Raw genomic sequence first — 27,678 nt, 5'->3', positions numbered from 1 at the left:
GGGATGAAAACTACCTACCAAACAGAAAATGCGAATTATGTTATACTGAAATGTTTTAATAAAATTTAGACATTTTGAAAAAGTTAAACATTTCATTACCATTTCACCTTATTTCAGTATAGATTTCAGTATTATAATGTTGGTGAGCGTTAATGAAAGGTTTTTTCCCAGACATATGATACCAGCTCCCTTTTGATTATAGATGTTTAAGGCCTAGTTTGATTAAAACCTCAGCTACACACAAAATTTTCTAGAGAACTGACATGAGAATCTCAAACTCAATTATTGAACCAAAGCTTATTCACCCCAAATACTTCACCAATACAAATATGTACCCTATTGAACTAAGAAAGGAATTATATTACTAACCAGCAGAGGGAGCCAAGTCAGTCCTGAAAGATAGGAGTGTAAAGAAAGACCACATGACTTCCTGTTGTGAGTTTGTTGAGGCAGCTGTTCAGTTTAGTCTACCAAAAAGCCAAGTAGAAGGCTAAGAAGGCTACCAATGTATCAGATGTGGATAGGGTGACAATTCTGTCAAAATTACGTTGCAGGAAGCAAACTGAAAGGAAACACTTACGCTTAAGTTAAGGGCAGCCTTGCGAAGAATGTGTAGCATAAAAGAGAATTCTTTAAAAACATGTTAAAAACTAAATGAGTAAAATACGCAAACTAACATTGGTTTTCTTTCTACTATAGGTGGTGAAACTTAGGTGGATCAGAACAAAGCAAAGCTTATTAACCATTAAGCAGAAGCAATTCAAGTAGAAATATAAAAGTGGAAATGTCTCGGTATTATAACCTAAGATGGAAAACCAAAGAAAATAGTACCTAGGGCCATGATGAATTACTCACTAGATGTAACAGTAAACCATTTCTTAATAATTCCATTTTTATTGAAAGCTGAAATTAGTCTCTAATAGGCACATTATAAAATGATCAAGTTGGCAGAAATAGATTGATCTTACATTAAAATTGTATGTACTTTGATAATCTAAAAAACAAAGGATAAATTTTAATAAAGAATGATTACAGTGAATTAATATGAGGTGATTTTTCACTTTAAAAATAAAAAATAGAATTGTTTCCATTACCCTTTATAAACAAAACAAAAAGTAATACCTTGATTTGTGACATGTTTGGAGGAATATAGTAGCTAAATGACAGTTGTACTGTCAGCTTATTTAATATATTCTAAGTACCTCAAAATTTCCGATAGAATGATTATTCGAAGTAAAATTGTAAGAGCTGGGTGTTAGCTAACTGTATTAAAATTAAAAAATTTAAAGGCCCAAACAATTTTAGTTAAATAAACTAAATAATGGTAGTCTAGCCGCTTACTCATTGTAAGGTTTGTGGAAACATACTGTCCAAAGCATAGAAGGACAATGGATTCAGGGAGATTTTAGCTATAGGTATATTTACTTATGTGTTTGTTCATTCTAAAAATATACTTCTTGAACACATACTATCTCCACAGGACATGGAGCATGTATTCATTCTTACATCTTGTTGAAAGATTTAATTTCATTAATATTATGTGAATAGTCATAGAAATTCAATATGCAGCCCATTGAATCCAAGGAGATGGCACTTAGAAGCAAATCATTTAATATTGAGTACTAGAAGATAGACTGTAAACCTCTGTAAGTTAGTTCTTTTATAATACTACATTATACTGACATTATATATTGTCATCTGGTGTCGAATCAGTTAATCACAGCAATAATATCCAATAAGTAAAATTCATCTAATAGCAGCTGTAGAGACATTTTAGTGCCAAAAAAGAATTCAACCAGTATTACTACGAATTATGTGCTTCTTTTACACATAAGTTGCTATAAATATGGGCTATTAGAATTGCATAAACTGACTTCCCTGGTGGAGCAGTGGTTAAGAATCCAACTGCCAATGCAGGGGATACGGGTTCTATCCCTGGTCTGGGAAGATCACACATGCTGCAGAGCAACTAAGCCCGTGAGCCACAACTAGTGAAGCCCGTGCTCCACAACAAGAGAAGCCACTGCAATGAGAAGCCCGCGCACTGCAATGAAGAGTAGCCCCCACTCGCCACAACTAGAGAAAGCCTGCACGCAGCAATGAAGACCCAACACAGCCAAAAATTAATTAATTAATTAATTTTTTAAAAGTGCATAAACAGCCTGACCTTTTAATTATATTTTAAATTTTGTTAGTGTTTTCACCCATGGAAAATGCTATACTGATCTTTTAAAAATTTCATTAATAAAGTGGCAATAGCTTTGCCATGAACCATTTTTTTATTGATAAGCATAATAATGGGTTAATTCATCAAAATTCAATAGAAACTATTAACTTTGTCACCAAAGTCAACATTTCAGAGTCTAAAATACGTAGTATGTTTTTCTGCTTTATCTAGTTTTTATTTAACATCTAAAGCTCTGTAAAGATAAAACCAGAGGAAGGAAAGAAAATAGCTCATACCTTATCTTATTCCAGAGTAGGGAATGGTGACAGATTAAGAAAAGCACCCAAACAGTGACTTCCAGTGAACAAAATGAGGTCTGAGTAAAGAATTTTGCTTTCCCTAAAAAAAATTAAATACAACATTTTAGTCAGGAATTTATACCCACACATGAATACTGTTTTTAACACTGCACTTGAGACATTTGAAATATTTTATTTTCTCTTTGAAAAAACAATACCAAAATCCAAATTGCTTTAGTAGTCATGTTTCTAGTTTATCATCTTCTTTTGGTCTTACACTGTTGAATTCTGCATCTCTTCTAAAGCACCTCTCTGGTGTAGCCTTCTCGCTATTGCCTTCTTCCTAATTCAGTCATCAACATTCATTAGCTTTCTCCAATATATTCAGCTGATCTCTCAAGATCATATCCAGACAAACTATGTAACTTTTGCTTTATGTAAGGAGAAATAGCTTATTATGAATTTAGAAGAGCTATAGTAGTACTTGACAATACTTTTTATATGCAAATGTATTTTTAATTTGAAGAAACTGCACATCTTGTAGGCGTTATGTAAAAAATTTTAATGTCTATTTTGTTTTAGTTTAGAATTAATAATGATTTAATGTTTAATCTTGTGTTTACATTAAATATTTTGGGCTTTAATTCTCCCTATGATATTCCTGTAAAAACATCATGGTTGTGAAATCTCGGTTTAAGAAATGCTCATTGGAAAACTGGTTTGAAATTATTCTGATTACAATGTAACTATTATATTCAGTATGGCAAGAGTTAAGTGTGACCTCTGAATAAATGTGTTTTTAATTCTGAGTATCAGAAGACAAGGTCTTCTTAAAGAAATTTTGAATTTGTATATCCAAAGTTAAGAGAGAAGTGTTTTTTACTTACATTTACAACATTTTTACTGTAGAGCCTTCATTTGACAAGCATGTACCCAGCACCTATCTACTGGAAACAGTAAATCCAAATGAATAGCCTTGTCTCTTTCTTCATACAACTCACAGCCAAGAGGAAGACTAGATCAAATACCCTTAAAACAGTGAAATAAATGACTATGAGTGCTATGAAAAGTGCTATGAAAAGTGCTATGAAAGTACTAAAGATACCTGGAGGTTTTGAGAAAAGCTTCACAGGAGAGGTAAAATTTGAACATTAGTAGAGGAGAAGTAATTTTCCAGGCAAAGAAAGACAGGAAGAAAGGAAGTCAACCATTCTAAAGAGGGAGAGGAACATATAAAAAGGTATAAAATTGGGAGATTGGGATTGACACATACACACTACTATATATAAAATAGATAACTAATAAGGACCTACTGTATAGCACAGGGAACTCTATTCAATACTCTGTAATGACCTATATGGGAAAAGAATCTTAAAAAGAGTTGATATATGTATATGTATAACTGATTCACTTTGCTGTACAGCAGAAAGTAACGCAACATTGTAAATTAACTATACTCCAATAAAAATTTTTTAAAAAATAAAAAGGTATAGATGCATAAGAAAGTTCCTTGTATTTCATAATCTGAAAATTGGTTTGGTTAGAAAGCAGGTTAGGTAAGGAGTCTGGGATCTGCTTACTCCAGTATAAAGTGTTTGGATTTTATCCCACACTCAATAGGTAAACATTAAAAAATTTTACACCCAAGATTATATGATAAAATTTGCATTTCAGAATCACTCTGCAAATTAACATTAAAAAGTACCTATTGCATTAGAAAAAAAATAAAAGTATGAACCTGCAAGTTTCATACTATTTAGAAATATATTCTGAGTATTCATACTCTTTGTACTCATACTCTTTGACACAGAACTTTCTCACTTGGACTCTTGATGTGGCTTTTTAAATTTCAATTAAAGCAGAAAGAAGCTTAGGAAACTGAATGAAGGAAAGATGCTATGTGAGGGAGCCTGGAGAAACGTGAATAAGAAAGCTAATGTAATTGTTCAAGTGAGACAATGAAGGCTGGGTTATGGGAGCATGGCTAGACAGATGGAGGTAGATTTGGAAGATAAACTAGAATTGACTCCTTGAACCAATGAATGTGTAAAGTAAGATAAAGTGAGGAAGGGAGGACTCAAGGATTACTGACAATTCAGATTTAGTTCTTTAAAAGGGCTCTGGTGTCAATAAATGAGATAATACATACAAGAGAAAGTGCAGGATGAGAGCAGAGAGGAGTAAGAATAAATTTGGGTTAAATTAAATCCGAGTTGCCTATTAGACTCCCAGTAAGAAATATCCAATAGGCAGCTGAAAATATGTGTGGATATTTGGGAGCTAGGGATAAAGATGTGAGAGTCATCTTCATATAGATGATAGTTGAAGCCACAGAGTTGAACCCAGGGAGAGTTTATAAAATGAGAAAGAGCCAAAGAATTATAAGGACTACGAAGGAAAAAGCAAGCTACCAAAGTCTGCTATGGTTTAATAATCCACCACTTTCCCCTAAAATATTTGAAAAGAACCCTTTTTATTTATAACACATTTAGTTAAATATTATAACAGATGCTTGGCTCTAAAATCAATAACCTATAAAATATTACCTAATCTTGGAAGTATTCAATTACTGTCTCTTTCTCTTACATTTTACTTGGAAATGGGAGAGTAAGAGAACAGAGGTTGCTTTCTTAAAAGAGAATAATAGAAAAGGTTAATGACATTTTATTTCTAAGAAGCAAATTCTTCTTAACATTATATAATATTTACAACCCAGATCTAGAAAGTTTAGCAACAGCGTCCAAACTTTCCAAGTAGTTTCTGCTATACTAGCCCCAAGGTGCCACTCCAGTTCAATCTGCAAGCCTATCTACCTGACTATTCTTGCTGTTTTCACTTACATCATTCCTTCTTAACCCCTGTTTCTCTTACGACTAACCCTCTCATAATATCTATCTAGTCATCATCGGTTTCCACTGTCTCCATACATTTTGATTCTTTTAGTCAAGGGTAATATCACAGTCTTCGTTATTCCTGCCACCTAATTTAGTAAGACAGAAAACTAGCATAACAGGGTTGAAATGAAGATTATGCAAACATAGCATAGTCTAGAGATATCCATTTTTTCAGTAGTGAAACACAACAATCAGAAATCCATAAGGCTTCCCTGGTGGCACAGTTGTTAAGAATCCGCCTACCAATGCAGGGGACACAGGTTCGAGCCCCGGTCCAGGAAGATCCCACATGCTGCGGAGCACCTAAGTCCGTGTGCCACAACTACTGAGCCTGCACTCTAGAGCCCATGAGCCACAACTACTGAGCCCGGCTCCACAACTACTGAAGCCCGTGCGCCTAGAGCCTGTGCTCCGCAATAAGAGAAGCCACCGCAATGAGAAGCAAGTGCACCACAACGAAGAGTGGCCCCCGCTTGCCGCAACTAGAGAAAACCCGCGCACGGCAACGAAGACCCAACGCAGCCAAAAATAAATAATGATAAATAAAACATTTTTTTAATCTTAAAAAAGAAGAAATCCATATATCTCTGGGCCACATACATTTAAAATCATAACAATAATGGAATTATAATCTGTTAACTTTTCAAAAGTATTTAGCTTTATAGTGCCCAAATAGTTTACTCAGCTTTCTTCATATAATAGTCCAATTATGGGCCAATTACTAGTCTTCAATCAATTTTTAAAAGTCAATGAGAATATTATTATACATCAGATCAAACTGTGCTCTCAAGAACAAAGGGCTGTTCAAGAAATGGTACTGGGACACTGAGATAGCCACATGCAAAAGAATGGAGTTGGACCCTTACTTCATACCGTATGCAAAAATTAACTCAAAATGCATCAGCGACCTAAATGTAAGAGCAAAACGTATAAAACTCTTAGAAGAAAACACAGAGGGCAATCTTTATGACCTTGGATTTGGCAAAGGATTCTTAGTTATGAGAAAAAAGCACAAGCAACCCCTCCCCCCCAAAAAAGATAACTTGGATTTCAAAATTAAAAACTCTTGTGCTTCAAAAGACACAATCAAGAAAGAAGATGGGGAAAAAAACCCCATAGAATGGGAAAAAGTACTTGCAAATCATATATCTGATAATGGATCTGTATCTAGAATATATAAAGAACCCTTACAACTCAATAATAAAATAACGAATAACTTGCTTTTAAAATGGGTAAAAGATCTGAGTAGATATTTCTCCAAAGAAGAAAAACAAATGGCCACTTAGCACATAAAAAGATGCTCAACATCATTAGTCACCAGAGAAATGCAAATCAAAACCACAATGAGATACTACTTCAAACCCACTAGGATTGCTAGAATAAAAAAGTCAGATAATCGGACTTCCCTGGTGGTCCAGTGGTTAAGACTACACCTTCCTTCCAATGCAGGGGTTGCAGGTTCGATCCCTGGTCGGGGAGCTAAAATCCCACTTGCCTTATGGCCAAAAAAACCAAAACATAAAACAGAAGCAATATTGTAACAAATTCAATAAAGACTTTAAAAATGGTCCACATCAAAAAAAAATCTTTAAAAAAAAGTCAGATAACAAGCATTGGCAAAGATGTGGAAATACTGGAACGCTTATACACTGCTGGTGGGAATGTAAAATAGTGCCGCTGCTTTGGGAAACAGTCTGGCAATTCCTCAAATGATTAGGCCTCTAGTTACCATATAACCTAGCAATTCTACTCTTAGGTATACCCAGGAGAAATGAAAACATATGTCCGCCCAGAAATTTGCACACAAATGTTTATAGTAGCATTATTCAGAATCACCAAATGGTGGAAACAACCTAAATGTCCACCAACTGGCAAAGGTGTAAACAAGATGTACTATATCCATACAATGGTGTATTACAGGGAAATCTATAGGGGCATAAAGTAAATTAGTAGTTGCTTAAGAGCTGTGGGTGTCAGGAATGAGTGAATGGGAAGGGTGATAGTTAAAGGGCATAGGGTTTCTTTCTTGTGGAGAAGAAAATATTCTAAAATTAACTGTGGAAATGATTGAACATATCTGTGAATATACTAAAAACCATTTAATTGAACACTTCAAGTGCGTGAATTGTATGGCATATGAATTCTATCTCAATAAAGATGCTAAAAATTATGAAAAACAAAACAAGGACTCTATACAGAGAGGACACATCTCAATTTTCACTCCAGGTTTATATTACTGAAAGGGGCCCTCAGATTTGATTTCCACGGTTTCAGGAAAGGGAATATAATACACATTAACAGAGGTGGAAGACTCGTATATTGCAAGAATTTGGCCACAGAGCCAGAAATTTCATAAGAGTTACTTATGATGTATATATTCATCCTCAATATCCTAGAGATTCTAAGGGTTCTTCGTGGACATAGTTTGCTTTCAGCATAATCAGTACTTCTTTAAGTACAGCGATGTTACAAGGCAGAGGCTTAAAAAATTCAAATACATCACTCTAAAGTCAGCTGCAGAAACAACGCATAATTCATGCTAATGAAAATTTGTGAATTTCTTTAGAAATCTTGATTTTATTTCTACTAAATAGCTCAGCAGTTCTACAAATTTTGTGATTCCATTTAGCACAAGGCAGTTCTGATATGGGACATGAATTCACACTCCAAGTAACATCTACCCACTCCCCATGTTCTGGTTTGAATATTAATAAGTATAGTCCTTTCACCAACTCATCAGTTCTTTTATTTTTTTCTCTGCAGTCTCAAGTTCAGTATATTCAGTTACCCTGCTTGCAATACCAAACAAAATATAATCATGTTAGCTATTTGGGCTCTATTATGCCCTGAATGTTTGTGTCCTTCACCAAAATTCATATGTTGTAGCCCTGACTCTCAATATGATGGTATTAGGAGATAGGGCTTTTGAGAGGTAATTAGGATTAGATGAGGGCGTGAGGATACAGCCCCTATTATGAGATTAGTGCCCATAACACCCCTTCCTTTCATCTCCCAGGCACCCCACCAATTCAGCCAACCACCAAATCTTCACTTTGTCTTCAAAGTACCTGCTGAAGCTGTCACTTCTCTGTCTCCAGTCTTAGTCACTAGTTATCATTGGTAGCCAGAAGTGATTGCCATCATTTCTCACCTGTTACTGCAATAGTTTACTTTCTGGGCTTCTGGCATCCACAATGACCCCCCTCCAACTCTTTCTCCTGCCGCCACAGCAATCTTTTGAAAACATAAATTTGATCATGTAAGCCTCCTGCTTAAAAATCTTTAAATGGTTCTCATTACTCTTAAGATAAAGATTAAAATTCTTAATGTGGAGCAAGGCTCTGCCTAGTGTGCCCTTGCCTACCTTTCCAGCCTCATCTCACATTAATCTCTACCTTGCAATCTGTGCTTTAGGCACCCTGGCTCTCTTCCCAGTGCTTTGAACGATACCGTGCTCCCTGCTGCCAAGGACCCCACAATTCCTTTCCTTTAGGGCACTAATATCAGTTTGCATTTATACATTTACTGGTATGATTATTTGATTTATGTCTGCCTTTACCACCTAAACTGTGAATTTCACTACAGCAGGGACCATGGCTGGTTTACCAGCACCTAACAGAATATATACTTGATAAACATTCACTGAATGAATAACTGAAAAATAAATGAATGAAAAAAAACTAGATGATCATATTCACTAAAATAAGTTACAGATAAAATTCTAAATTTTAAATGTAAAAACAAAACAGATCCACTTAAAAATTATAGATTACTTGGGTAAATTAACAGAACTCAGGATGTGAACAGACTTTTTAAACAAGTATTTTGGGGCTTCCCTGGTGGTGCAGTGGTTGAGAGTCCGCCTGCCGATGCAGGGGACACGGGTTCGTGTCCCGGTCCGGGAAGATCCCACATGCCGTGGAACGGCTGGACCCGTGAGCCATGGCCGCTGAGCCTGCGCGTCCGGAGCCTGTGCTCCGCAACGGGAGAGGCCACAATAGTGAGAGGCCCGCGTACAAAAAAAAAAAAGAAAGAAAAAAAATATATATATAAACAAGTATTTTGGAAGAAATCATAAAAAAAACAAAGCACTGCTTATAATATCAAAGATGTAAAAACTTAAATGTCTACCAATTGAATGTTATAAAAAGTATATATATATATTTTAAATTAGATTCTAAGAGAATAAGCACATAATAGAGTATAAAAATCAGAGTATACATATATATGCATAAATATTATAATTCCAACTTTATAAGTTAAAAATTGGTTAAGAGAAATATACTAAATGTTACCTCTGAAAGGTAGGCTTAAAAGTAATTTTCTTTCCCATACTTTTTTTTTAAATACAAACTTTTTATCATTGACCAAGAGCAACAAACCAAAGATACATACTTTTAATGTTATTTAAAAATTATACTGAAATATTACTGAGTGTTGACAGATCATCTAAACTTTTATGGAATGAAGGATTTCTATGTTTATAATTAATTCAGAACTTAAAAGTGATTTAAATTACCCTGTTTACTTTTCTTAGACTAATAGAATTCTGAGACTAAAATATGACCAAAATTTTTTAAAATGGAGACTAAAGAAAATCCTCAATTAAATACTAAAAATCTCAATTTAATAGTTATTTAAAGAATTCACCATAATAATTATGCTCATAACAGAATTGCAAAGATGTGAACTTATTAATATAAAATATAATACATCATATCAAGCAATTAAATCAGAAAATATACAGGATCATCTCAACATGCCCAAATTGGTATTCATCATCCATCACATGTACAATCACTTTGAAAGCAAGACAGCAGGGATGAGAAATTATTCAATAAATGGTGCTATGAAAACTGACTGGACATCTGAAAAAATCTATTCAGTGTCTCACTCATTTCCACATACCAAATTCTACCTATTTCAAACAGGTAGAGTTGAAAATCAAGCAGTACAATATGGATTAATGGAACAGAATAGAGAACCCAGAAATACAGTCCACACACCTACAGTCAATTAATCTTTGACAAAGGATGCAAGAATATCCAATAGAGAAAAGAAAAGAAAGTATCTTCAGCAAGTGGTATTGGTAAAGCTAGACAGCCACATCAATGAAGTTAGAACACTCCCTCATACCATACACAAAAATAAACTCCAAATGGCTTACAGACTTAAATATAAGGACACCATAAAACTCCTAGAAGAGAACATAGGTAAAACATTCTCTGACATAAATCGTACCGATGTTTTCTTAGATCAGTCTCCCACAGCAATATAAACAAAAGCAAAAATAAACAAATGGGACGTAATCAAGCTTATAAGCTTTTGCACAGCAAAAGAAACCATAAACAAAACAAAAAGACAACCTACAGACTGGGAGAAAATACTTGCAAATGATGTGACTGATGAGGGCTTAACTTCCAAAATATACAAACAGTACGGACTGGGAGAAAATACTTGCAAATGATGTGACTGATGAGGGCTTAACTTCCAAAATATACAAACAGTTCATACAAATCAATAACAAAAAAAACAAACAACCCAATTGAAAAATGGGCAGAAGATCCAACTAGACATTTCTCCAAAGAAGACTTACAGATGGCCAATAGGCACATGAAAAGATGCTCATCATTGCTAATCATTATAGAAATGTAGATCAAAACTACAATGAGATACCACTTCACACCAGTCAGAATGGCCATCATTAAAAAGTCTACAAATAACATATGCTGGAGAAGTTGTGGAGAAAACGGAACCCTCTTACACTGTTGGTGGGAATGTAAATTGGTGCAGCCACTATGGAAAACAGTATGGAGCTTCCTCAAAAAAACAAAAATAGAACTACCATATAATCCAGCAATCCCACTCCTGGGCATATACCTGACAAAACTATTATTCAAAAAGATACATGCACCCCTATGTTCACAGCAGTACTATTTACAATAACCAAGACATGGAAACCTAAATGTCCATTGACAGATGAATGGATAAAGAAGATGTGGTACATATACACAATGGAATACTACTCAGCCATAAAAAAGAATGAAATAATGCCATTTGCAGGAACATGGATAGACCTAGAGATTATCCTACTAGTTGAAGTAAGTCAGACAAAAACAAATATCATATGATATCATTTATGTAGAATCTAAAATATGATACAAGTGAACTTATTTATAAAACAGAAAAAGACTAACAAACATAGAAAACAAACTTATGGTTACCAAAATGGAAAGGGGGTGGGAGAGGGGAAAATTAGGAGTTTGAATTAGCAGATACAAACTACTATATATAAATAGATGAACAACAAGGTCTTACTGTATAGCACTGAGAACTCTATTCAATGTCCCATAATAAACCATAAGGGAAAAGAATATGAAAAAGAATATATATATTTACGTATAACTGAATCACTTTGCTGTACACCAGAAATTATCACAACATTGTAAATCAAGCATACTTCAATAAAAAAAAAAAACAAGCAGTACGAATCTTGAAGAAAATATAAAGGTTTTATTCCAAATATTTTAATGAGGAAGGATTTCAAAACTAAAAAAAAAGTATGAAATATTTTTAAAAGAGAAAATATGGATAAATTAAATTATAATATTCATAATCATAGGCCAAAGAATCCAACATTTTTGGGATTAATGATCAAATATAATCTAAATTCTAAGTAGAAAATTTGTCCTTGTGGTATAAGCTAAGCAGACTTTTACAGTAAGTGATAAATCAGAGACTTTCTTCATTTGTTCCTTGGTAGTTTGTGCAGGACTTAATACATACATATCAATATGTTCTTAATATACCTACTCTTTTAAAAAAATATATCTTTTCCCCCAGCTACTCTTGTAGTTTCAGTAGCAACACAGTGCTTGGCTAGGCACTCAATAAATGTGTGTTGAATGAATGACCCCCAAATAACCACATTTCAATAAAAAATTAAGAGTTTCTGGTTTTTTCCCCCTTCTCATATACTATCAGGGCAAAAAATATTCCATAGCTCGGCATAAAAACTAGGGAGAAAAATCAAGGACTGTAAATTGAGATAAGGCTTACTAAATTACACATTTTGGCAAATCACTAACTTTTTTTGTGGACAGGTTGACAATATGATATTGCCTGTGCCTAATCAATTTTAACATGAATTAACTAGACTGAGTCTCTATACCACTATTTCCCAAATTAATTCACAGAACATTAGTCCTGCAAAATGATCCAGAAATAAAGGATTCTTAGGACTTCCCTGGTGGTCCAGTGGTTAAGATGCCATGTTTCTGATGCAGGGCGTGTGGGTTCAAACCTTAGTCGGGGAGCTAAGATCCCACATGCGGCAGGCCCCCCCAAAAAACAGACTTTTTAGCCATATTTCCATCTTGAAGATTTATCATGCATATCAACATATTGAATGTTCTGAAAAGTTCCTTGGTAAAGAAGCCTGTTGTTAAATTTTGTTTGACACAACATTTTTGGTCATGAAATGTTTTTGTCATATAACTGCTCTTAATATCTTTAACATTAAAGTACTTTTCTGTGGAAAACCACATGGAGTGAATAAACATTGTTCAAAATGTGTTTTTTTAAATAAACCAAATAGGCCCACATTGTTAAAACAGAATTGTTAACTACATATTGTTAGAGCATATGGAGTTTTGCTATATAAATAAGCTGTTATTTAAAGTCAACACATATTAACATTTACTGTTATTTTTTCAATACTTTTAACAAATTAAACCCTCAGTTTTAAAAGTAAGTTGTGGACTTCCTTGGTGGAGCAGTGGTTAAGTGTCCACCTGCCAATGCAGGTGACACAGGTTCGAGATCTGGTCCGGGAAGATTCCACATGCCGCAGAGCAACTAAGCCCGTGCGCCACAACTACTGAGCCTGTGCTCTACAGCCCACAAGCCACAACTACTGAGCCCGTGTGCCACAACTACTGAAGCCTGTGTGCCTAGAACCCATGATCCGCAACAAGAGAAGCCACTGCAATGAGAAGCCCACACACTGCAACAAAGAGCGGCCCCCTCTTGCCGCAACTAGAGAAAGCCCGCGTGCAGCAACAAAGACCCAATGCAGCCAAAAATAATAAATTAATTAATTAATTTTAAAAAAGTAAGCTGTGCAAATGTAAGTAATTTATTCGGGTAAAATCAATAAGATATTTTTAAAACTCTGAGGTGGCAGGATTTATATGGAAGGAGAAATACAATATTGCAAGAATGGGTCAATTTTTAGCCTATTTTAATAAAATAGAAGCAAATGTTATATTTTAGTCTAATCTTTATTATTGAAATTTCATTTCTAATAGAGAATTTCATCAAGCACACACCGTAAAAATTTAGATTTAAATAAGTAATTGATAGGACTTGGGATAATCACTTAACTCTTATCGATAAGTCATTTAACTCTAAACCTTTGTTTCCTCATCTATAAATTAGAAATTATAGTTGTGGCTAACTCATATGGCTAAGGGTACAAATGAAAGGACATAATACTTGTAAAGTTTTAGCACAATGCCTGGCACATAATTCTAAATAAATGTGATTATTGGACTATCTCAAGTTTTAATTCTAACTCTGATATTAGGCAAATTACCCAAAATAAACCAGTGTTCATATTTGTTTTGATGTGGACCATTTTTTAAAGTCTTTATTGAGTTGTTACAATATTGCTTCTTTTTTTTTTTATGTTTTGTTTTTTTGGCTGCGAGGCATGTGGGATCTTACTCCCTAACCAGGGATGGAACCTGCAGCCCCTGCATTGGAAGGTTTAGTCTTAACCACTGGACTGCCAGGGAAGTCCCCTCAGTGTTTATATTTTATAATACTATCTAGCTCATAGGACTGATGTAAATATTTTGCAATGAAAAAACAATATTTAAAAAATTATTAGATACCACTTGAGAATTTAAAAACTGCTTTCCTTCTTTGATTTCTCCCCTCCTCCAAAAATAAAGATTAGCAATTAACTTTGCACAGATTTTTCTGAATCATTCCACGTTCCTGAAATTATAAACCAAGAAACATCCTTGTCTTTACTAAGAAATGAAAATGCAAAAAAAAAAAAAAAGAATATGCTGTGACTAAACTACATAAGATCGTACCAATTTCACTGATGAATAAACTATTTGAAAATGATCGGCCCAAGTCACAGAGAATTTAAGGAAAAGGCAAAAAGAAGCTGTGCAAGTCCTGATACTCAACTCGTCATCACATGAAATAAAAGCCCAGGCTATATACAGCTACTTATATCCAAGTTCTCATAGAAATAGTATATGTACTACAGCATTCTTGGTTATTGCTTATTATATGGTCTAGAGAAAAAAAAAGATTACTAATATTCTTGACTTAGTTGGTTCAAAGGAAAGGATTTAAAAATGCTTTTCACGTCTTCAATTCTGCTTTGGTTAACAGCAAATGACAAAATGGTATAATTAGTATATGCTGTGATGGGAAAGCATCCTGAATCTCAACGTCTATGTTTCATTTTGGTTCTACGATCAACTAGTAATCCGACCATTTAAAATTGGTCTTTCTGGTTAAATTGTTTCAACTTAAAGCCAGGTAGATAACCTAAGTAACTGCTGCAGTCCTTTACTTAGAGGCAGCAGATATTGTGGAAAAAGCATGGATTTAGGAGTCCGATCTGGGCTCCCATCCTTATGCTATAATTTCTACTAGTTCTGTATCTTCCAGCAAATTAACTTCCCCAAATGAAATTTTTCAGTGAACAGTAAATGAGATAAAGCATGTAAAGTCCCAGGTAGGTGCCCAGGTAGCTACTTGAATAAAACTTAGTATCTCCCTGTCAAACCTCCATTTCTGTCTTTCCTTGTAGAAACCGCAAATTTGGGGGTGGTGCGGGGTCTGGCTTCAGCTAATAACCAGAAGTCTGGGCACGTGGATATTTTTCTGTTTATTTTCGACATTAAAAGACATAAAAATCAAATTACATTACATTTATTTACACATTTAACAGGTAACCTTCGTTGAAAATAATACATTTACGTGAAACCAGGTCTATCCTGATAAATCCAAGACGTATGGTTTTCCCCCTCCCATAGTACACAGCCACCTCGTCAGGAGTCTAAAACATTTCAAGTGTAAAGTTTAAATTCAGGTTCTATTTACAGTATGGGAGCACATCCCACGTGCCCTCCCAGCCCTGACCTGCACACCTGAGGGACGAGGTCCAGAACTCAGCATTTCTGTTAGCTGTTGATTGTTTGGGGCAAATTCATGAAGAGGGTCACAGAAGTGCTTGTATTTCTGGAAGCTGACACACTAGCAGGACCTTGATGTTATTAGAGAATTATCTAATTAGTAATAAGGAGGAAAAAACTGAAGTCGCTTACCTGAGTGGGACGCTTCGGATTAAACCATTCTTCCTAGCGAGTTCCTGTATTAGAGAAAGAGAACACCAACTTCAATTTTTTACCTCAGATTTACTTATTTTATTGCACAGCTTGGTTTGGTGCAATTTATTCTATTGACTTCGTTGTTGCTAGTGAAGTTATTTTATGAAATATGGGGATAAGTAAGTTATATTTCTAAGAAAATCTCCCCCCACCGCTCGGGGAAAATGGAAGCGTCCACGAGCTGCGCTTGCAGGTCCACGCTGCGCTGGGCGAGTAGTCCCACGTGTGGCTCGCTGGCTGTAAATTGGCCTGTATTTGGCCATGTGTGAGGTGGGGCGGGTGGCTCTGTGTGTGAACTGGGGAGCAGGAGGGCAAGAGGCTGTAAATTATGCTAAAGCAAAGACAGTTTTCTTATTTAAAGAGTTAGCTCATTCTAATAGAGATTTTTTTAAAACGTAAATAATGAAAAAAAAGGAGGAAAATACTAAAAAAGAAATCATACCGGCATTACGCTACTCAAACTACAATGACCTAGTTTAATTTTTACTTTTTTACATAATTGACAATAATATGAATTAAGTGGATTTTCATGAATAGTTTTCTAAATATAAAGCATTTCTAACTATAAAGATAAAGCATAAATTTCATACTATGAAGCATATAGAGTTTAAAGTTTGTGAAAAATAAAACGTGAAGTATATTTTTTCAAATGAGAATGGCTTTATATTTTTCTGACTATAATTATAATACTTGATCATAGTTTAAAAAAATCAAAACACAAAAGCATAAGAGAAGAAAGTAAAATCACCTGAAATCTCACCACCCAGTGATAAGCACTGCTAAAACTTTGTTAAACAATTTTCTAGTCATCTTATAATACACACACACACACACAAACACGTATAATTTTACATAACTGGACATTCTATATGCATACTGCTTTGTACACAGCTTTCTAATGAAATAGTATGTTGTGTATATCTTCTTACACCATTATTTTTCATAACTGGGTAGTATGGTTGAACAATAAGTTGTTTAATCAACGCTTGTTAAAGGATAATTAGATTGTTCCCATTTTTTTTATAGTAGATAATACTGTAGAGAATATCCTTATGTATAATCTTTGAGTACTTGTTGGGTTATCTCCTTAGGATAAATTTCTAGAAGTGAAATTGCTGGGAGCAAAAAATTATATCCATTTAAAAATTTGGGGGGCTTCCCTGGTGGCGCTGTGGTTGAGAATCTGCCCGCTAATGCAGGGGACACGGGTTCGAGCCCTGGTCTGGGAGGATCCCACTTGCCGCGGAGCAACTAGGCCCGTGAGCCACAACTACTGAGCCTGCGCGTCTGGAGCCTGTGCTCCACAACAAGAGAGGCTGCGATAGTGGGAGGCCTGCGCACCGTGATGAAGAGTGGCCCCTGCTTGCCAGAACTAGAGAAAGCCCTCACACAGAAACGAAGACTCAACACAGCAAAAATTAATTAATTAATTAATAAACTCCTACCCCCAAAAAAAAAATTTGGTACATATTTTCAATCATTCCTCCAGAAATATATCAGTTTACAATCCCACCAAGCACAAGAGAATATCCATTTCTCAACACTCTCAATGTCGCTGAGTATTATAAATCCTCTTAAACTTTAACAATCCATCAAGTCTGTCTGTCTTTCTTTCCTTCCATTTCTTTTATTATTAAGCTGAATATCTTTTCGTATATTTATTGTCCATTTGTGTTTCATCTTCTGACATTTTTCATGTCATTTACATATTTTTCTATTATAGTAGCCATCTATCTCAATTATTTATAAGAACTCTTTGTATATTATGAACTGTAACCTTTTGTTTATATTAACAAATATAAACATGCTTTTCTAAGTTATTTACATTATACTTTTGCCTATGATGTACTTTTGACATATATTTATTTAAAGTGATCAAATCTGTATATTTTTACTACCCTTACTACTTGATTATAGAGTTGTATTTTAAAGTATGAGAATACATGGATTATGAAGTAGATACCTTTCCTTGGGTCGTCAGCACCACCATTTTCTGAGGTACGTCATGGTGACTCATTTGATTGATTTATCCTTTGCCCTCCTAAAAGTATTTTTACAAAAGTCTTCCCATTAAAATTTCATTACAATGTACAACCTAACAATAATATAACCATAAAGTAACCCTAATCTGAGAGATGGCTTACATACAATAAGAGACAATTCATTTTCACATTATTTCATCTTTTCCAGATACTCAGTACCTTCACAAGGACTCTAGTCTGGCCAAGGAAAGCATCCTACCCTGAAGCCTCCAGCCCCAGAAAAGCATACCAAGCTGTAGAACCTCTCAACCTTTTATATCCTGAAAAACATCACCAGGTCTGTGCCTCATTGCCTTAGGACATTAATAGTCACTATCAACTGCCACCTGAACATTGTTTTATGAAAAACTTTTTCCTTCTTTTAAGTTGTCTTTGGAAAAAATCACAAAGGTGGGATTTTTGGATCCAAGGATATAAACATTTTTTTAGCTCTTGTTATCTAGTACTATATTTTTCTCCAAATGGACAATACTACTAAAATTGTTTGTGTTTTCATTTCATTTCAACTTTAATAGTTTTGAGTATTATTAATAATTATTTTAGTTAGTTTACTAAGTGTAAAAGAAGTGATTATAGTTTTACATTCATATTACTTTGATTTTCCCACATGCCTTAGCTTTCTATTTTCTTCTGTGTATATTTTATATTAGTTTTTTAAAATCATGATAAAATTTGCTCTGCATCTCTAGAGATTTAAACTAGGCAGGAAAAAACTGGAATAATCCCATTTTAAAAAATAAAGAAAATGTACCTTTTGAGCAGAAAAATAATAAAAATACAAAACAATACATTCTAGTCTCAATCCCTGGATTCATTTTCCATTAATCTTTGCAGGCATTTTACATGTGTAATCAAATTTAGAATTGGGCCTAAAATTTTCCACAAATTTCCACAGTGCAGCTAGAATGATCTTTTAGAAATATTAGCTTAAGACCATTAAATAAAAGTCTCAAATCCTAAGCATTGCTTTTTAGCCTCACCATGATCCGACCTCTGTCTGCTCTTCCAGTTTCACTGTCAATCCTGGCCTTCTGTTATGTTCGTTCAGGAAATCTCTTGTCGTTAGTACCCCATACACTATTCCTTCTGCTTGAAAGATTTTCCCACATCCTTTTCACCAAACAGATCCTCATTCTTCAGAGGGCTCTTGGAATATTGTTTAGTTTGGTGAAGATGGTCAAGGAAGGATCTCTAAAAAACATGGAGATCACATTAAGAAAAATAATACAGAAACATATACCGTGCACCTCTCCCAAGAAACCTCATGCAAATAAAGGGTCCTGAAATTTAATCGTCACAGTAAATCCACCTCTGGGTATTAATACCTGCTTTACCTTTATTACAGGGTCATGGGGATCAAAAAGATAGCATATCTGGGTACAAAATGAAATTTAAATTATTCAGTTTAAAGCAGTTATCACTTTTCTTAATATTTTTCTTTTTATATGGACAACACAATAACGAACACTTAATCTCAATAAATGGACAGATTTTACCTATGTTGACAAACAAAGCTAATTATCATTTGTTCGTTTAGTTTATGGACCACTCTAGTCTTTAGGAGATGTTGACCTGTCTGTACTGTGCACAAGTCAGCCACAAGAAGAAACAAGAGGAAAGATGAGTAAGAACTTGGCATGTTTCAGCAACAGTAAAAAAGCCATTTTGTTTCTGAAAGAGTGGTGTTTCTGAAAGAGTGAACCAAATGACAAATCCCTGTTCTCCTGGAACTTACACCATACCAGGGGAAGAAAGACAAATAAAATGAACAAACCATCACATAAGTATATGTTAGGTGGTGGTAAGTGCTATGAAAGAAAGAGCAGATCAGGTGAAGGAGGAGGAGAAGAAAATGAGTGCTGTCTTAGATAGGGTGGGGAGAGAAGGCTCCTTAGAGGAGATAACAGAAGCTTCAATGAAGAGGGGAAGCGAACCACGCAGATATCTAGGGAAGAGTGAAACAGGCAGGAGACCAGTGAGTGCAAAGGCCCTGAGATGCTTAGAGAAAAGCAAGGAGTGTGAAGGAGAGTTTGCAAGGAATGAAATGGTAGGAGATGAGGTTGGATTCGTAGCCAGGGTCAGAATTGTTTGGTGCTTGTTGGTCGTTGGGTTCATTCTCAGTGAGATGGGGTGCCAGTGAATAGTTATAAGCAGAGGAATAACATGATATGACGTATTTTAAAAGGATCACGCTGTCTGCTGTGTTCAGGGGATAAGGGTGGAAGCAGGGAGACCAGTCAGGAAGTCACTTGGGTACTCTAGATGGGAGGCAAAGGTGATTGGATTATTGGAGGTGGAGGAAAGGCGTCAGAGTCTGGATATATTTTGAAGATAGAGCTGACAGGATTGAAGAATGGATTAGCTGTGGAGTGTAAGAAAATAAGTACCAGCTGGAAGTCACTTGAAAAAATCCAGGTAGAATTATATATTTATAAATGTAATTCAGTTTGAAATGGTTACATTTTAATTATTCAAAGATGTTGTTAATAACACAAATATAGATTTGACGAATCCATTCATCTAAGTTCCTCTAAATGTGAAGGTCTGATTAAAATGTGAAAAACAGTTCTCTGGTTTTGGCTTTTATTTAGCATCTGTCCATAGGAGTAACACTGAAAGTTAAACCACTTGGTGACAAATTCACCAAATACTTGTTGAGCTTGGTTGACGCTGTACCGAGAACTAAGGACACATGATCCATAAGGTACCAATCTGGATTCATATTTAATCTTCAGAATTACTATTTTTTTAGGTAGATACTCTGACATTAATATCCATGCTAGTGTCTGTGACATAGTATTATATAACACCACAGTATACTTTTAAAAAATAAAAATGTTTCCTATTATAATGCTGATGAGAAATAGGACTACCTCATAGGCTGACTTAGTTATTCTGGCCTTTATGTGTAAATTGCTTTAATTTCCTTGGTATAGAGTTTGATTTAAAATCCATGTAAGGGGACTTCGCTGGTGGCACAGCAGATTGCCTGCAAATGCAGGAGACACGGGTTTGAGCCCTGGTCTGGGAAGATCCCACATGCCACGGAGCAACTAAGCCCATGCGTCACAACTACTGAGCCTGTGCTCTAGAGCCCACAAGCCACAACTACTGAGCCCTCGTGCCACAACTACTGAAGCCCATGCGCCTAGAGCCCACGCACCACAACTAGAGAAAGCCCGCGCAGCAACAAAGGCCCAATGCAGCCAAAAAATAAATAAATTTATTTTTAAAAATCCATATAAGGTAATAATGAACCATATGGCAAAGAAGTTTTTGTGTACATTTGATTCAAGTTAATTATGCCTGATTTAGGTTTCTTCTACAATGACCAGATAGGAATCCTATTTGAAAGTAATCCATTACTATATAACTTTTAATACCTAGCCAAAATTGCTATCTAATTATTTTGGTAACATTCTTAATTCATCCTGTGAATATCGCGCTACCTTTTAGAACCACATCTCTTTAACACCACAGTATTTTTAAAGAAATATTTCCTCACTTTTTAAAAAAAATAGTGTCTATAGTATCATTGCAGGCTCTCTTTTTCTAACAATGGTATGCTATCTCAGTGAATGCTTCTGTTAAGCTTCTGTTAAGCATAACTAATTGTTATGGTAAACTTAAGTCCAATTTTAGCTTATTTTACCAAATTAAAAATATAAGGTAGCATATATTTTTAATAGATAGATTTCTTTAAAAAATTAATTGGCCCTTTATTTTTGTTGTCGGTCTGTACTAATCAATGAAGAATTGTTTTTTGATGAATGATTTAGAGAGAAAAAGATGGGTTTAGGCTTATAATGTATGCCTGTCATGCTTCTAATTGATACTTTGTGCGTTGTTTTTATACATATTTTAGGGCCAATTAATATTTGGGAAAGTGTTCAAATCATTAAGTTTTTCTTTAGCACTTGTGCAGTTCTTTTTTTAGCATAATAATTTATCTGGAACTGGTTTGTTATTCTGATATAGTTACTGTAAATCCTTGCCTATCCAACATCCATCCTTCAAAAACTCTGAATCTTCAGGTACAACTCTTAGCCCATAATTAAAGTAAACATTGCAGAGAAAGTGTCAAATCAGAGCTTATGTTTATGCCTTCTGCATCATGATGGTTGGATTGACCACACCAACCAGCAAACAAACAAAACAAAAAACCACCAGAGTACTCTGATTGATTAATCCTGCCCATAAAAGCAATTTTGCTAACTTTTGCTTGTTAAATCCATGAAGCAGGGGATTAGTGGAGGGAGTTAGAGAAGAAAGAAGATGGGAGAGTAAAGGTAGTAACTGCAGAAGTGGCAGAGGTTAGAAAGGGCAGAAATGATGAGAAGAAGCTGTGGGCATGGGTGGCAACAGAGAGCCCTTAATGAGTGAACAGAGATTAGTCAACTCTGCAGGCCACCTTCTCTGGAGCTCTTGAAAGCATACGATATTTCCTTCATGGACTGTTCGCAGGAGAGAAGAATTGCCATGTAAGCATAACCTTTCTTTGTTTTTTTTTAAATTGAAGTATAGTTGACTAACAATATTATATTAGTTTCAGGTGTACAGCATAGAGATTCAGTTTTTTTACAGATAATGCTCCATTGAAAGTTATTACAAGATAATGGCTATGATTCCGTGTGCTATACAGTATATCCTTGCTGCTTATCTATTTTATACATAGTAGTTCTTAATCCCATTCCCCTAATTTTCCCCTCCCCCCTTCCTTCTCCCCTTCGGTTATCATTGTGTAGTTTGTAAACTATATAGTTTGTTTTCTGTATCTGCAAGTCTGTTTCTGTTTTGCATATACATTCATTTGTATTATTTTTTTAGATTCCATATGTAAGTGATATCATGCAGTAGAGGCATAACCTTTCTAAAGGCACATATTGTATATCTGTAAGATGTAGTAAATTTCTTTCAAGCTAATATGAATGAGAGCCATGCTTTTTTCTGTTGTTGTTCAGTTGATGAGAAATATCAAGTAATACACAGTTTAATATTTCACAAGTAATTATATATGCCATGCATTTTTGGTGAAAGAAAGCACCTGTAAATGTCTTCCTTTTTTGTAGAAATACTAACCATAAATAAAACAATTTTCTCTCCTATTGGCTAAATGCAGTGTGCATAAATGGCAAACTTTTAAAGCCTATCTGCCTTAAATAATATTTGTAGAATAAGACAGGGTATAAATAAATACAAATAAATAAAATCATGCTAAATGTAATTTGTATCCTTTGTAACTAGCTTCATAACTTTTGTAATTAGCCAGCCAAAATAAATTTTTTTTAAATTTATTTATTTATTTATTTATTTTTGGCTGTGTTGGGTCTTCGTTTCTGTGCGAGGGCTTTCTCTAGTTGTGGCAAGCGGGGGCCACTCTTCATCGTTGTGCAGGGGCCCCTCTTCATCGCGGTGTGCGGGCCTCTCACTGTCGTGGCCTCTTTTGTTGGGAGCACAGGCTTCAGGCGCGCAGGCTCAGTAGTTGTGGCTCACGGGCCCAGTTGCTCCGCGGCATGTGGGATCTTCCCAAATCAGGGCTCGAACCCGTGTCCCCTGCATTGGCAGGCAGATTCTCAACCACTGCGCCACCAGGGAAGCCCAAAATAAATATTTTTGTACTTAGCTTAAAACCTGGACTGTACTGCCTTCCTTTTTCCCCCCATTTTACTATGTGACATCTTTTAAAAATATATATTAATGTGAAAAAATCAGTTTGTGTATGATTCACTTTTCTGTAATCCACTAAAACGTCATCAACTTTCAGTAACTAGAAAAAAAGTTAGTAATGTTTACCCTAATACTGTGGCTTTCAAAATGCTGTGTTCTGTGGAGCTGTGGTAGGCAGAATACTGCCCCTAGCCTACCAAAGATGTTCATGCCCTAATCCCACACTTTGCAGATGTGATCAAATCTATAAACTTTAAGATGAGAAGATGATCCTGGGTTATCCCAGTAGGCCCAATGTAATCATGTGAATCCTTAAAATTGGAGAGAAAGTTCACAACAGGAGAAGGGTCAGAGAGACGTGATGTGAGAAGAACTCCACCCCCTGTTGCTGGCTTTGACAATGGAAGAAGTGAGCCATGAACCAAGGAATGCAGACAGCCACTAGAATTTGGAAGAAGAAAGGAAACAGATTCTCCCCTAGAGCCTCCAAAAAGGAATGCAGTTCTTCTGACATCTTGATTTTGACCCGTGCCAGACTTCTGACCTACAGAACTTTAAGATGATAAGTTTGTGTTGCTTTAAGTCACTAAATTTGTGGTGATTTGTTATGGCAGCAATAGAAAGCTAATGCTGTTTCTCAAACCCAGCCTGGAGAAGGGACTTCTGATCATGATGGAAAGGCCTGGGGAAGGCCACAGACCCACCCATGATCTTCCCACTTTCTGCTTGCATCTACTTGTCCCTTCAACCACACCTTATCTGCTTCATAATGTTATTGGAATTCAACGTGAGATTTATTTTGGGGGAAAAAACCTACTGTTTAAAATTAACACAATATAAATACATATACTGGGTTGGCCAGAAGGTTCCTTCGGTTTTTAGGTAAAAGTAAAAGACACATTTTTCATTTTCACCAAGAACTTATTAAACAACGTATTCACCATTTTGTTCCACTACCTCCTGCCATTTTCAGGCAACTTCATAATTCCATCTTCCCCAAACTTTTAATCTTTTTGAGCAAAGAACTGTTCCAGGTGCCATTTACAGTCTTCCAGGGAATTGAAATTGTTTCCATTTAAGAGTATTTTGTAAAGACTGAAATAAATGGAAATCCGAAGGTGCAATGTCTGGTGGATACAGCGGATGATTCAGAACTTCCCAGCCAAGCTGTAACAGTTTTTGCCTGGTCATCAAAGAAACATGTGGTCTTGCGTTATCCTGATGGAAGATCATGCGTTTTCTGTTGACTAATTCTGGACACTTTTTGTCAAGTGCTGCCTTTAGTTGGTCTAATTGGGAGCAGTACTTCTTGGAATTAATTGTTTGGTTTAACGGAAGGAGCTCATAATAGAGGACTCCCTTCCAATCCCACCATATACACAATATCACCTTCTTTGGATGAAGACTGGGCTTTGGTGTGGTTGGTGGTGGTTGATTTCGCTTGCCCCACGATCTCTTCTGTTCCACATTTTGGTACAGTAACCACTTTTCATTGCCCGTCACAATTTGTTTTAAAAATGGAACGTTTTCCTTATGTTTAAGTAGAGAATCGCTTGCTGAAATATGGTCAAGAAGGTTTTTTTCACTTAACATATGTGAAACCCTCACATCAAAGCGACTAACATAACTAAGGTGGTGCAAATGATTTTCAACACTTGATTTGGATATTTTGAGTATGAGGCTATCTCCAGCATGGTAAAACATTGATTGTTCTCAATTATTATCTCAATTTGATTGCTATCAACTTCAACTGTTCTACCGGACTGTGGAGCATTGTCCAGTGAGAAATCTCCAGCACAAAACTTCGCAAACCATTTGTGACACGTTCGATCAGTCATAGCACCTTCCCCATACACTACACAAATCTTTTTTTGCATTTCAGTTGCGTTTTTACCTTTCTTGAAATAATAAAGCATAATATGCTGAAAATGTTGCTTTTTTCCTTCCATCTTCAATATTCAAATGGCTACACAAAAATTCACCAATTCTGATAAGTTTTTTTTTTTAATGCACGCTGATATGACAGCTGTCACAATACAATCTAACAAAATTGTTTCGAATGAAGTTAAAGACACCTAAGCACTGTAGAGCCATCTTACGTAAAAAACTGAATGAATGTTTTTGCCAACCCAATATATGTATATACAATATCTATTCATACATGTATTTATTTATAAACATTTTATTTGAACAAACTATACAATTTAAAATAATAAGTACATATTTTGTTTCCCTGAAAAAGTGGTTATGATTAGTAACAGGGGCTTAGACTTTAGCACTGTACTGACTTGGATTCAAATCACAGTGTCAAATCTGACACTTACCAGATATATAATTCTGAATCTCAATTTGTTCATATGCAAATTGTAAGTAATAGCACAACCTATCATTTATTGAGCGTTCTATGCACTCAGCACTGTCCTAAGCATGTTTCCTGAATTAATCATTTAACCCTCCCAAACTAAAACTAGTAGTAAGATGGTAGGTACTCTTATTATCACCATTTTACAGATGAGGAAACTGAAGAACAGCGGTTAAGTAAGTGGCAGAACCAAGCAATCTGGCTGTGAATCCTGAGATCTTAAACAACTATACTTTCCCTGGACTTTGCCTCCTCCTATGACATAACTAAACAGAAAAGAAGCAGCAACTGAGGCACTCAGGCCAACCACAAGGGTAAAATTTTCTTCACCTCACACATCTGAGCTGGAACCAGCGCTGGAAGGGCAATGGCCTTGACTCAGGAGATGGCAGAGCACTAAAATTGGCTGTCATCACCAGAAAGAGAAACTAGTCAGGGCTGAACACAATGAGGAATTAATGAGATGATCATAATGACTAACATGAATCTAATACTTACAATATGTCATGTACTGAACTAAATGCTATACATATATTATCTCATTTACTCCTTAAAAGCTATGAGATAATTACTACTGTTTTCTCCTTTATACAGAGAAGGAAATTAAGCCTCAGAGAGATTAAGTACCTGGACTAAGGGTCAACCAGCTAGGAAGAAACAGAACAGAGAATTTAATTGAGATTGCCTTACTCCAAAGACTGGGCTCTTGGCCAGTTCTTTACATTTATATAGACTGGCAGAGTAGAAGCTTGCAAATCTATGAGCTCCCCATCCTCCCAGCCCCACCCTGTGATTTAGGCAAATATGAATAAATGTGATGACTGAGCAAGGCCTGTGGAGTCTGAATCCCAGGAATCCTTATATCTCCTACTTGCTTGCTAGTGCATGAACATAATGTAGGTAACTATTTAATCTGGTTTGATGGGCTCCTTTAAAATGCCTGAACTTAGCTAAGCAAAGTGCACCAAGATTTTTCCAAGCAGCATCACTCTGGAAACTTAACAATTGTCACCTTAGTACTGAACCACAAGCTTCTCTTGCTTGAATCTTGTGAGGAACCATTGTGAAGCTGAGGCTCGTCTCTGTTACTTACTTGCTGTGTGACCTAGTGCAAATCATTTGTATTTCTGAGAAAGTTACTTGCCCCATCTCAAAATGGGTGTATAAATACCTTATATAGAGTAGGATAAGGGTTAAAGTAAGATCATAAATTTGAAAATGGCTGGCATGTAGTAAGTGCTCAGTAAGATGAATTAAATGAAATAAAATGGCCTTCTTATTTCCAGCCTCGAACTGTTTCTCCAGCCTCTCTCTGCTTAAGTTCAGTCTGACCTGCAGTGATTGCTCCATCTCCCAACCTTTTTTCCCCCTCTGGCAAACTCTGCAACCACATTCATAGGCAACAAAGGGGAAGGCCTGGACTCAGGAATAGAACCTCCTGACTCCTGAGCGGGACTTAAGTCTTTAAAACCTAGTTCTGACATGTTTAATTATGGTATTGTCTTTAAAAAACATAATGTACTTCCATTATTTTTCCAACTGAAAATTTTTCTAAACTCAATGAGAAAAGTTGGAAAATTTCAGAAAGAAAAAAACCCACCATAATCCAGTGACCTCTAAATAAACATTATTAACAGTTGGAGGCATATATTTAAGTGTTTTTATTGATATATCTCGAGAAAGGGAGCCTGGTCTCTTTTAAAGATTTTATTCTGAATCAGAAATTCAGCCATAAAAAAGTTAAACCAGCTCAAGTTAGCATTTGATATGGAGGACCTACTGTGTGTGAGACATTTGACTAATAGTCTACAGAATTTAAAGTGAAATAA

The sequence above is a fragment of the Lagenorhynchus albirostris genome, chromosome 3 (genome assembly GCF_949774975.1).
Source record: "Lagenorhynchus albirostris chromosome 3, mLagAlb1.1, whole genome shotgun sequence".
Taxonomy (NCBI): domain Eukaryota; kingdom Metazoa; phylum Chordata; class Mammalia; order Artiodactyla; family Delphinidae; genus Lagenorhynchus; species Lagenorhynchus albirostris.
The sequence above is the reverse complement of the archived record's forward strand: the minus strand, read 5'-3'. Positions refer to the sequence as shown.